Source organism: Scyliorhinus canicula, chromosome 9 (assembly GCF_902713615.1).
Source record: "Scyliorhinus canicula chromosome 9, sScyCan1.1, whole genome shotgun sequence".
Lineage (NCBI taxonomy): Eukaryota > Metazoa > Chordata > Chondrichthyes > Carcharhiniformes > Scyliorhinidae > Scyliorhinus > Scyliorhinus canicula.
In genome coordinates, this window is record NC_052154.1 from 12,833,628 (window position 1) to 12,846,115 (window position 12,488).

The window sequence follows — 12,488 nt, forward strand, 5'->3', positions numbered from 1 at the left end:
GTCCCAGGTTCGATTCCCGGCCGGGTCACTGTCTGTGCGGAGTCTGCACGTCCTCCCCGTGTGTGCGTGGGTTTCCTCCGGGTGCTCCGGTTTCCTCCCACAGTCCAAAGATGTGCGGGTTAGGTGGATTGGCCATGCTAAATTGCCCGTAGTGTCCTAAAAAGTAAGGTTAAGGGGGGGTTGTTGGGTTACGGGTATGGGGTGGATACGTGGGTTTGAGTAGGGTGATCATTGCTCGGCACAGCATCGAGGGCCGAAGGGCCTGTTCTGTGCTGTACTGTTCTGTGTTCTGATAATCTTTTGCAAGAATTAGAGTGTAAGAGTGAGGAATTCTCACCACAATGTACAAGACCTTGGTGCTTCCCAACTGGAGTACGATGTAGCATTTTGGCCTCCATACGTGAGGAAGAAAATAAAAGCCCACTGAAAGTCCACTTGATGATAGCTGGGACGAGGGGATTCATTTATGAGGAGAATATGCTGAGATAATGCTTTCCCCAGGATGGGAAAACTAGAGCTAACGGCCAGAGTCTTTGAATAAGGGTTTCGCCATTTAGGACTGAAACGACGAGAAACGTTGTCACTCAAACTTTTGCAACTCTTTGGAATGCCGTAACCTGGAGAGGTCAGCTCTGGAAGGAGATCAATAGATTTTTGTTCATTAAGGGAACTGAGGGATATGAGAATAGTGGGGTAAAGTGGCATTGAGATGAAGCAGGTTAGTTTGGCTGCTTTCTCCTCGCACTGTGGCTTCACAGCGCCAGTGTCCCAGGTTCGATTCCTGCTTGGGTCACTGTCTGTGCAGAATCTGCACGATTTCCCAGTGTCTGCATGGGTTTCCTCCAGGGGCTCCAGTTTCCTCCCACAATCCCGAAAGATTTGCTTGTTAGGTGAATTGGACATTCTGAATTCTCCCTCAGTGTACCCAAACAGGCGCCATAATATGGCGACACGGCCTTTTCACAGTAACTACATTGCAGTGTTAATGTAAACCTACTTGTGACACTAATAAAAGGTTATTATTGGGTTTTTATACTGGCCTACACATCCCTGACAGCACAGTTCATAAGATCAATCTTGAAATTCTAGATAGTCATTAAGGGTGATGAAGACTGCTCTGCTTTTTCTCAGGATCAAATACGATCAAAATATTCACATTTACAGTGTCGACCAACATCTTAGAAAGCCTTGCCATGATCCAATTGATTTAAGGAGGCGGTGCTACAGTGGTTGACCATTAGACAGGTCAATCATATGAAATGAAAATGCCTGTTCTGTGCTGTACTGTTCTATGGAAATGAAATGAAAATCGCTTATTGTCACGAGTAGGTTTCAATGAAGTTACTGTGAAAAGCCCCTAGTCGCCACATTCCGGTGCCTGTCCGGGGAGGCTGGTACGGGAATCAAACCGTGCTGCTGGCCTGTTTGGTCTGCTTTAAAAGCCAGCGATTTAGCCAAGTGAGCTAAACCAGCCCCATATAACATCAGCATGGCCTGCAAAACCGCTTGATGAAGCCTTGATGGGTGATAGATAAATACATGTTTGCATAAATTTACAAATATCACCGGTTACTAATAGAAACAGCTTTTGGTATTCTGATTTAGGACGTATCTGCCAATGAAGCAACAATATATCAATACCAGTCTCTCTCAAACTGCAGGCCAAGCAATTCAAATGGGACAAGCTAAAGAGTAACTGCAAAATAAATTCTATCACCTGGCTTCAAAGGCCAGATTTCTAGGGCTTTGAGGTGAATGTTTTCCATCACCTGGGTGTTGTAATGGACTCACCATTTTGTGGATACTCTGCTCAACGTAAAGGGTTCCATTTGGAGACACAATTTCAAAATGGAGCACTTGGACTCTGCACCTGACCTATGCCCTTAATATCTCAAAGTGTTACAGCCCTTAAACAACTGCGGAACATTTGTAATCTTTTACACAGCACTACCATATACGGTATGAACCATCAAAACTAGACTGGGATACTTTCAGAGAATTAACAGTTTCAATTAGTTAACAAACTGATGGTACAGGGTGATGAGGTAAGACCAGATTTTCAGCTCCCAGATGGGTAGCGGGAGTCGGGAAAGTTCTGGAAAAAGTGCCCACAAAGATGGGTTTGTTCATTCTCGAGGGCCAGGTGTGGGTTCAATTAATCTGGGAGAAGGTTCAGAGGCAGCCATCGAGCTGTTGGACCCTGAGGTGGGCTGTTTAAAGTTTAAACAGTTAAAATAAAAATAAACCCTCCAGTCCTCACACCCCATTATCCTGCACACACTCCCCATTCCCTATCCATGCCACCTCATGCCCTCCACCCACTCCCCATAACCCCTCATACTCTGCATGCTGAAGTATGCCCCTCCAACCACTCCCATGACCCCTCATGACCTCATGGCAAGATATGACAGTTTCCTGCCCGTTTAACTACTACACTTGGTATATTTGGTACCGATCCCAAAAAAAACACAGCGAACACAGGATATATAAAAAATAAACATCTTTAAAAATGTTATCCATTCTAGTGCCGTGGTTAGCACTGCTGCATATGGTGCTGATGACCCGCATTTGATCCCGGCCCTAGGTCACTGTCTCTGTGGATTTTGCACATTCGCCCTGTGTCTGCATGGGTTTCACTCCCACAACCCAAAAATGTGCAGATTAGGAGGATTGGCCACGCTAAATTGCCCCTTCATTGGAAAAAAAAAATTGGGTACTCTAAATTTATTTTTTTTAAAGTAATTGACAGGTTACAGCATTCCAAAGAGTTTCAAAATTTTGAAACTTTCCACTTTCCTAAAAAAAACATTTTACTACAGGCCAGTATGACTCATGCCGACTCTTTAAAGTATCGATAGCAGAAATCGCAAGCACTTGAAACCCCTCGTGCAAATAAACATTGAGCAATTGACAGCATAGGTTGGACACTCCGAAACAATGTTTTCCCAATGCATCATGAATGCAAAACGAGGCTTGTCTGAGAGTCCAGGAATCCATTAGAGTACAGAAACAGCAGAGCCCCAAGAGTTGAAGGGCTTAACTTGGAATGAGGGACATAAGGAGGATCCTGCCTTTCAAGAAGTTCCCTCATGCTGACTATGGCTCATGACACCACTGAGGTGGCATAAACCATGACTATGAAAACCTGGCCAGACTCCATGAAAACTGTGGAGGTCCAGGACATACCTATCCCTACAATAAGGGCAGCATGGTGCCGCAGTGGTTAGCACTGTTGCCTTACGCCGCCGAGGTCCCAGGTCCGATCCCGCCTCTGGGTCACTGTCCGTGTGGAGCATGCACATTCTCCCCATGTTTGCATGGGCTTTGCCCCCACAACCCAAAGATGTGCAGGGTAGATGGGTTGGCCACTCTAAATTGGCCCTTAATTGGGAAAAATGAATTGGGTACTCTAAATTATAAAAAAAAAATCTCTGCAATAGAACTAGCATGGTCGGGAGGGCAGGGTGTGCTCACTCCTGCTGAACCAAACTGCATCTTAAAATTGACTGGCAAAAATCAGAAAACCTGGGAATTGGGTTGGGAATCCCGGGATTGGGTCCTGGTTCCCATTTTAAAAGATCCGTGGAATCTCTCCAACTCTGGGAAAATCCAGCCCATAATATGTGACTGTAACTGATATCAAATGTCATTATTTCCCAGGACTTCAGCAAAACACTGCTTTCAATGTTCCCTTTCGCTTACAATGTACAGGTTTTAAAACCCAATCTTGATGCCATTTATACATCTGTGTCCCAGTTAATTTTGTTCTCTTGACTTGAGCTTTGGAAGTGTTTTCCACGTTATTGCGCCTGTGTCTTTCACTAGAATTTCTTTTAAAGTCAAATGTTACTTTTTATGAAGGCCGATATTCACAGTGTTCCAATGTAGCTGAACTGACTGGAATGTTTCTGAGTGACACAATGAGGTATCACACAGACAGGTCTTTCTTTCCAGTTTAGCATAGAGAGGTGAAGATGGGGACTGGCTTTACCCGAGAGATTTCCTGTCCATTAAGGTAAATCAGCAAAAAATAGTGGGCGAGCAAGCACAGAAACAAACAGCACCAGTCCAGGGGAATCACAGAATTTGAATGACCTGTTTCCATAGAATCCATAGAATTCCGACAGTGCAGAAGGAGGCAATTCGACCAATCGAGTCTGCACCAAACATGTGAAAGAGTACCCTACGCAGGCCCCCTCCCCCCATAACCCCACCTCACCTGCACATCCTTGGACGTTAAGGGGCAATTTAGCCTGGCCAATCCACCCAATCTACACATCTTTGGACTGTGGAAGGAATCCAGAGCACCCGGAGGAAACCCACACAGACACGGGGAGAACGTGCAATCTTCACGCAGACAGTCACCCAAGACTGCAATTGAATCTGGTTCCTGACGCTGTGAGACAGCAGTGGGACTTCACTATGCTGCCCCTTCATATGCATAAAGATCATAATATGTTTTAGATCAAGCAAAACAAAAACTAATTTTCCGTATAAAGCTTTTGTAAAGAAATGTGTCTCCAAGGCATCTTTTCCTTATCTCTCCATCGATGACCTTGATGTTTGGGACTAATATCTGGTTTCCAAATTTAATGGTGATTGTGTTTGGTTGGTGACATCTGCCTCGAAGAGTTAATGCACGTCTTGGTTTTGACACCAAAGGTGTTCTAACAGTAAAGTAACGATTTTCCAAGGATGTTATAGCATTGAATGAAATCATTCAGCTATTGTGCATGTGCTGGCTTTTTGAAAGTGCTTTCCAAATGGACCAATTCCATCCCACTCTTTCCTATTAATCCTGCACAATTTTCCTTTTCAAATACATATCCAGTTTCCATTTGAACTTTCATATGAATCTTCTTCCATCGCTCTTTTATCAGTAAATTGCATAAAAACATATCCTTACCTCCTTCTCCTCCTTTCCTCAATTCTCTGGGAAAGTAAGTGGCTCAGTTGCTAGCTCGCTCTTTCTAAGTAGGGTTACTCCATATGCTGATTTGTGATTGGTCATCTTACTATACTCTGTGATGAATGTAAGACATTGTCATTTTCTATATATTTTTTGCAGTAATGTTATTAAAACCAGGGTTAAGATGCTTACAGACTGTATCACTGCCTATGCTGAGATCAACGTGTCGTAAAAGTTGAGGTGATCACTGATTTGCAGGTGGAGTGTTCTGCGAAGAGATTTTGAGATCCATTTATTTGTTTACAGATAGCTAGCTAATGGAATATTGTTTGTGTTTGTAGGACCCCTAGGTGGTAGCCAATTTATGAGGGGTATTGTGTTTGGTGCTGGCTAAACAGGTAAAGGGACATCTAAGTAAAGACAAAAACTGCCTTATGTATTTGGTACAAATGATGTAGTTAATGGGAGGAACCAGTTCTGTCTGAAAAGGCAGTTGGTCCAAGAACTCTCATCTGAATAGTTTTCAGTTTGGTCTGAAAAGTTCTCCCTCCAAATATTCTGCACAGAGGAAAGCAAGTAGAAACCTAGTTGTAACCTTTATTCATGAGTGTTATTTGAAATATATTGCTTTGCTTAATTGGAATATAGTGGCAGGATTAGGAAGTAAGTTACGGTTTTCTCCTTTATTTAAGAACTGTTGTAACTGTTCTGTGTTTATATTAAAGTTTGTTTCAACACGAACGATACATACTGGTCAGTGTTATCACTCCTGTGGTGCAGTAATATTTTCTCGCAGTATATTCTGTTCGGTAAGTGATCGTTTGAACTGTTCAAGAGTTCAATTTGAAGCAAGCCTGAGCCCAGGAGTGCTGAAACCGATCGACCCAGCTAATGTCAACTAGCCAGGATATGACTGCAGTCTCTCAGGGGAGTGTCCTGGGCCCAACCATCTTCACGTACCCCATCAATGACCTTCCTTCCATTATAAGGTCAGATGTTTGTTGATCATTACAATGTTCAGTACACTTTGCAACTCCGCAAATACTGAAGCAGTCCCATGTCCAAATGCAGAAAGACTTGGAAAATATCCAGACATGTGGCAAGTGACATTCCCGTCACCCAAGACTTGGACAATAGCCATATCCAACAAAAGAGAATTCAACCATCGCCCCTTGACATTCAATAGCATTACCATCGCTAAATCCTCCCACTATCAACATCATGGGGGTTACTGAAGTGGACTAGCCAAATGAATCCTTTGGCTACAAGAGCAGGTCAAAGGTTAGGAATCCTGAGGCGAGTAACTTACCTTCTGGCTCCCGAAAGCCTGCCCACCCTCTACAGGGCACAAGTCAGGAATCATCTCCAATGAACTGGATGAGTGCAGCTCCAATAGTGTTCAGGAAGCCCAACAGCATTCCAGGACAAAGCAGCTCCCTTGATTAACATCCCATTCACAAACATCGTCGCCCTCCACCAATAACGCACAGTGGCAGCAGCGTGTACCATCTACAAAGATGCACCGCAGGAACTCACCAAGGCTCCTTCAGCAGCACCTTCCAAACCCATGACCACGACCATCGAGCAGAACAAGAGCAGCAGGTACTTGGGAACAGCGCCACCTCGTCACTCACCATGCTCCGTTGGAACTATATCGGCCGTTCGTTCACTGGCGCTGGGTCAAAATCCTGGAACTTCCTCCCTAACAGCACTGTGGGTGTACCGACACATCATGGACTGCAGCAGTTGAAGAAGGCAGCTCACCACTACTTTATCAAGGGCGATTAGTGATGGCTAATAAATGCTGACCTAGCCAGCGAGGTCCACACCCTGTGGAGCTGCACTCATCCAGTTCATTAATAAAAAACGTTGCAAAAGCCAGGGAACCATCCAACCACCCTGAGATCTTCAGCCATTCATCTTATCAACCCTGGAAGCCTTTTGAGTGAGTGAGGTAAGGCAAACACTAGCATGACTTGGGCAGCGTGGTAGCACAGTGGTTATCACGCGTGCTTCATAGCGCCAGGGTCCCAGGTTCGATTCCTGGCTTGGGTCACTGTTATGCGGAGTCTGCACGTTCTCCCCGTGTCTGCGTGGGTTTCCTCCGGGTACTCCAGTTTCCTCCCATTGTCCAAAGATGTGCAGGTTAGGTGGATTGGCCATGCTAAATTGCCCTTAGTGTCCAAAACGATTAGGTGGGGTTATTGGGTTAATGGGATAGGGTGGAGGTTAGGGGCTTAGGAGGGGCACTCTTTCCAAAGGGCTGGTGAAGACTCGATGGGCTGAATGGCCTCCTTCTGCACTGTTAATTCCATGTAATGATGTTTTAACTAACATATTAATTGCAAAACCTAAGGGCAATATATTCATGATTCAGGATGAACCCTTGGAGTTGTAGCAGTAGGAAAGGGTATTCAGGGACAGGCGCCGGAATGTGGCGACTAGGGGCTTTTCACAGTAACTTCATTGAAGCCTACTCGTGACAATAAGCGATTTTCATTTCATTTCAATATGGCCCTGGAAGCTTACAGTTTAGCTGTTTCTGTGGTGGATCATCAGTTCCAATGTCATGTGACAGATTGGCTCCCTCTAGTAATTTTTGAGATATTTTGCATTCATATGGCGCCCTGAGAAATCTTGGGGCATCTCAAAGCGCTTTACTGCCAATGAAGTACTTTCTGAAGTGTAGCTACTGTTGTAATGCGGGGAATGCAGCGGCAAGGTTGGGCACAGCAAGATCCCACGAATGCAATAATGACCAAAAGGTCTGTTTCAGTGATATTGGTTGAGGGGTTAATATTGTTAGGATGCTACAGAGTTTTCTCCTACTAATGCCTTTCAAGAGAAGATAGATCCTCCGTTTTAGTATTTTACTGATTCATCTATGGGATGTGGACACCGCTAGTTAGGCCAGAATATATTGCCCATCTCTAGTTGCCCTTCAGAAGGTGGTGGTGAGTTGCCTTCTTGAACCACTGCAGTCCGTGAGGTGTAGATACACCCACTATGCTGTTGGGGAGAGAGTTGCAGAATGTGCCCCAGCGACAGAGAAGGAACGGCGATATATTTCCAATTCAGGGTGGTCAGTGACTTGAAGGGAAACCTCCAGGTGGTGGAGTTCCCAGGTATCTGCTGCTCTTGTCCTTCTAGATGGTTGAGGTTGTGGGCTTGGAAGGTGCTGTTTAAGGAACCTTGGTGGGTTACTGCAGTGCATCCTGTTGACAGTACACATGGCTGCCACTGCCGTCGGTTGTGGAGGGTTTGAATGTTTGATGAAGGGGGAGCAATCAAGCGGGCCGCTTTGCCCTGGATGGTATTGAGCTTCTTCACTGTTGTTGGAGCTGCACTCATCCAGGCAGGTGGAGAGTATTCTATTACACCCCTGACTTGTGCCTTGTAGATTGTGGACAGGCTTTGGAGGGTCAGGTAGTGAGTTACTCGCCGTAGGATTCCTAGCCTTTGACCTGCCTTGGTAGCCACACTATTCATGTGGCTAGTCTAGTTCAGTTTCTGCTCAATGTTAGCCCCCAAGATGTTGATTATGGGGCATTCAGCAATGAGAATGCCATTGAATGTCAAGGGGCGGTGGTTAGATCCTCTCTTGTAGGAGATGGTCACTTCTGTGGCACAAATGTACCTTTGCCACTTGTCAGCCCCAAGCCTGGATATTGTCCAGGTCTTACTGCATTTGGACACGGACTGCTTCATTATCTGAGGAGTCACAAATGGTACTGATCATTGTGCAGTCATCGGCAAACATCCACACTGACATTATGATAATGGGAGGTCATTGATGAAGCAGTTGAAGATGGTTGGGCCGAGGACACTACCCTGAGGAACTCCTGCAGTGATGTCCTGGAGCTGAGATGATTGACCTCCAACCACCACAACCATCTTCCTTTATGCCGGGTATAACTCCAACCAGTGGAGTGTTTCCCCCTGATTCCCATAAACTCCAGTTTAGCTGGGGCTCCTTGATGCCATACTTGGTCAAATGCTGCCTTGATGTTATGGGCAGTCACTCTCACCTCACCTCTTTCGTCCATATTTGAGCTAAGGCTGTAATGAGGTCAGGAACTAAGTGAACCTGCTGGAACCCAAACTGAGCATCCATGAGCAGGTTATTGCTGAGGAAATGCCGCTTGATGGCAATGTTCATTTTTTTTATTGGGGTGGGGTGGGTACAGGAGCAATAGGTCAGAAGGTGAAAGCATTGAAGGAGAACTAGGGAATAGGGCCAGTATGGCTCTGAGGAAGAGCAGACAGGGAGATGTTGCTGAAAACTGCGGTCTGGTGGCCTGAAGTGCATATGTATTACGGATAAGGCAGATGAACTTAGAGCTTGGATTAGTACTTGGAACTATGATGTTGTTGCCATTACAGAGACCTGGTTGAGGGAAGGACAGGATTGGCAGCTAAACGTTCCAGGATTTAGATGTTTCAGGCGGGATAGAGGGGGATGTAAAAGGTGTGGCAGAGTTGCGCTACTGGTTAGGGAGAATATCACAGCTGTACGACGGGAGGACACCTCAGAGGGCAGCGAGGCTACATGGGTAGAGATCAGGAATAAGAAGGATGCAGTCACAATGTTGGGGGTTTACTACAGGCCTCCCAACAGCCAGCGGGAGATAGAGGAGCAGATAGGTAGACAGATTTTGGAAAGGAGTAAAAACAACAGCGTTGTTGTGATGGGAGACTTCAACTTCCCCAATATTGACTGCGACTCATATAGTGCTGGGGGCCTGGACAGGGCAGAGTTTGTGATGAACATCCAGGATGGCTTCTTAAAACAGTATGTAGATAGTCCAACTAGGGAAGGGGCTGTACTGGACCTGGTACTGGGGAATGAGCCCGGCCAGGTGTTGGAAGTTTCAGTAGGGGAGCATTTCGGGAACAGTGACCACAATTCAATAAGTTTTAAAGTGCTGGTGGACAAGGATAAGAGTGGTCCTAGGGTGAATGTGCTAAATTGGGGGAAGGCTAATTATAACTGAATAACCTAGTTTGGGGGCGGATGTTTGAGGGTAAATCAACATCTGACATGTGGGAGGCTTTCAAATTTCAGTTGAAAGGAAGTCATGATTGGCATGTTCCTGTGCGGAAGAAGGATAAATACGGCAAATTTCGGGAACCTTGGATAACGAGAGATATTGTTGGCCTCGTTAAAAAGAAAAAGGAGGCATTTGTCAGGGCTAGAAAGCTGGGAACAGACGAAGCCTGTGTGGAATATAAGGAACGTAGGAAGGAACTTAAGCAAGGGGTCAGAAGGGCTAGAAGGGGTCACGAAAAGTCATTGGCAAATAGGGTTAAGGAAAATCCCAAGGCTTTTTACATGTACATAAAAAGCAAGAGGGTAGCCAGGGAAAGGATTGGCCCACTGAAGGATAGGCAAGGGAATCTATGTGTGGAGCAGAGGAAATGGGCGAGGTACTAAATTAATACTTTGCATCAGTATTCACCAAAGAGAAGGAATTGGTGGATTTTGAGTCTGGAGAAGGGTGTGTCGATAGCCTGGGTCACATTGAGATCCAAAAAGATGAGGTGTTGGGCGTCTTGAAAGATATTAAGGTAGATAAGTCCCCAGGGCCTGATGGGATCTACCCCAGAATACTGAAGGAGGCTAGAGAGGAAATTGCTGAGTCCTTGATGGAAATCTTTGGATCCTCACTGTCTTCAGGTGATGTTCTGGAGGACTGGAGAATAGCCAATGTTGTTCCTTTGTTTAAGAAGGGTAGCAGGAATAATCCAGGGAACTAAAGGCCGGTGAGCCTTACCGCAGTCGTAGGGAAATTACTGAAGAGAATCCTTCTAGACAGGATCTACTCCCATTTGGAAGCAAATGGGCATATTAGCGAGAGGCAGCTTGGTTTTCTGAAGGGGAGGTCGTGTCTAACTAACTTGATGAAGAGTTTTTCGAGGTCGCAAAGATGATTGATGCAGGTAGGGCAGTGGATGTTGTCTATATGGACTTCAGTAAGGCCTTTGACAAGGTCCCTCATGGCAGACTGGTACAAAAGGTGATGTCACACGGGATCAGGGGTGAGCTGGCAAGATGGATACAGAACTGGCTCGGTCATAGAAGGCAGAGTAGCAATGGAAGGGTGCTTTTCTAATTGGAGGGCTGTGACTAGTAGTGTGACTAGGCAGGGATCAGTGCTGGGACCTTTGCTGTTCATAGTATATATAAATGATTTGGAGGAAAATGTAACTGGTCTGATTCATAAGTTTGCAGACGACACAAAGGTTGGTGGAATTGCGGATAGTGATGAGGACTGTCAGAGGATACAGCAGGATTTAGATCGTTTGGAGACTTGGGCAGGGAGATGGCAGATGGAGTTTAATCTAGACAAATGTGAGGTCATGCATTTTGGAAGGTCTAATGCAGATAGGGAATATACAGTGAATGGTAGAACCCTCAAGAGTATTGAAAGTCAGAGAGATCTAGGTGTACAGGTCCACAGGTCACTGAAAGGGGCAACACAGGTGGAGAAGGTAGTCAAGAAGGCATACGGCATGCTTGCCTTCATTGGCCAGGGCATTGAGTATAAGAATTGGCACGTCATGTTGCAGCTGTATAGAACCTTAGTTCGGCTACACTTGGATATAGTGTTCAATTCTGGTTGCCACACTACCAGAAGGATGTGGAGGCTTTAGAGAGGGTGCAGAAGAGATTTACCAGGAAGTTGCCTGATATGGAGGGCATTAGCTATGAGGAGAGGTTGAATAAACTCGGTTTGTTCTCACTAGAACAACAGAGGTTGAGGGGTGACCTGATAGAGGTCTACAAAATTATGATGGGCATAGACAGGGTGGATAGTCAGAGACTTTCTCCCAGGGTAGAGGGGTCAATTACTAGGGGGCATAGGTTTAAAGTGCGAGGGACAAGGTTTAGGGGAGATGTACGAGGCAAGTTTTTTACACAGAGGGTTGTGGGTGCCTGGAACTCGCTGCCGGAGGAGGTGGTGGAAGCAGGGACGATAGTGACATTTAAGGGGCATCTGGACAAATATATGAATAGGATGGGAATAGAGGGATACGGACCCAGGAAGTGTAGAAGATTTTAGTTTAGATGGGCAGCATGGTCGGCACAGGCTTGGAGGGTGGAAGGGCCTGTTCCTGTGCTGTACCTTTCTTTGTTCTAAATCTAGAGTACCTAATTATTTTTATTTTTTTCCAATTAAGGGGCAATTTAGCATGGCCAATCCACCTACCCTGCACATCTTTGGGTTGTGTGGGTGAAACCCACGTAGACAAGGGGAGAGTGTACAAACTCCACACGGACAGTGACCCAGAGCCGGGATTCGAATCCGGTCCTCAGCGCCATAGGCAGCAGTGCTAACCATTATGCCATCTGTTGCTCTTCATGGCACTGTTGATGACTCCTTCCATCACTTTGTTGATGGTGGAGAGTAGACTGATCAGGCGATAATTGGCTGGGTTGGATTTGTGCTGTTTCTTGTGTACATGACACACCCGGACAACTTTCCACATTGCCGGGTAGATGCCAGTGTTGCAGCTGTACTGGAACAGCTTGGCTAGGGGTGTGAGAAGATCTGGAACACAAGTCTTCAGCAGTAAT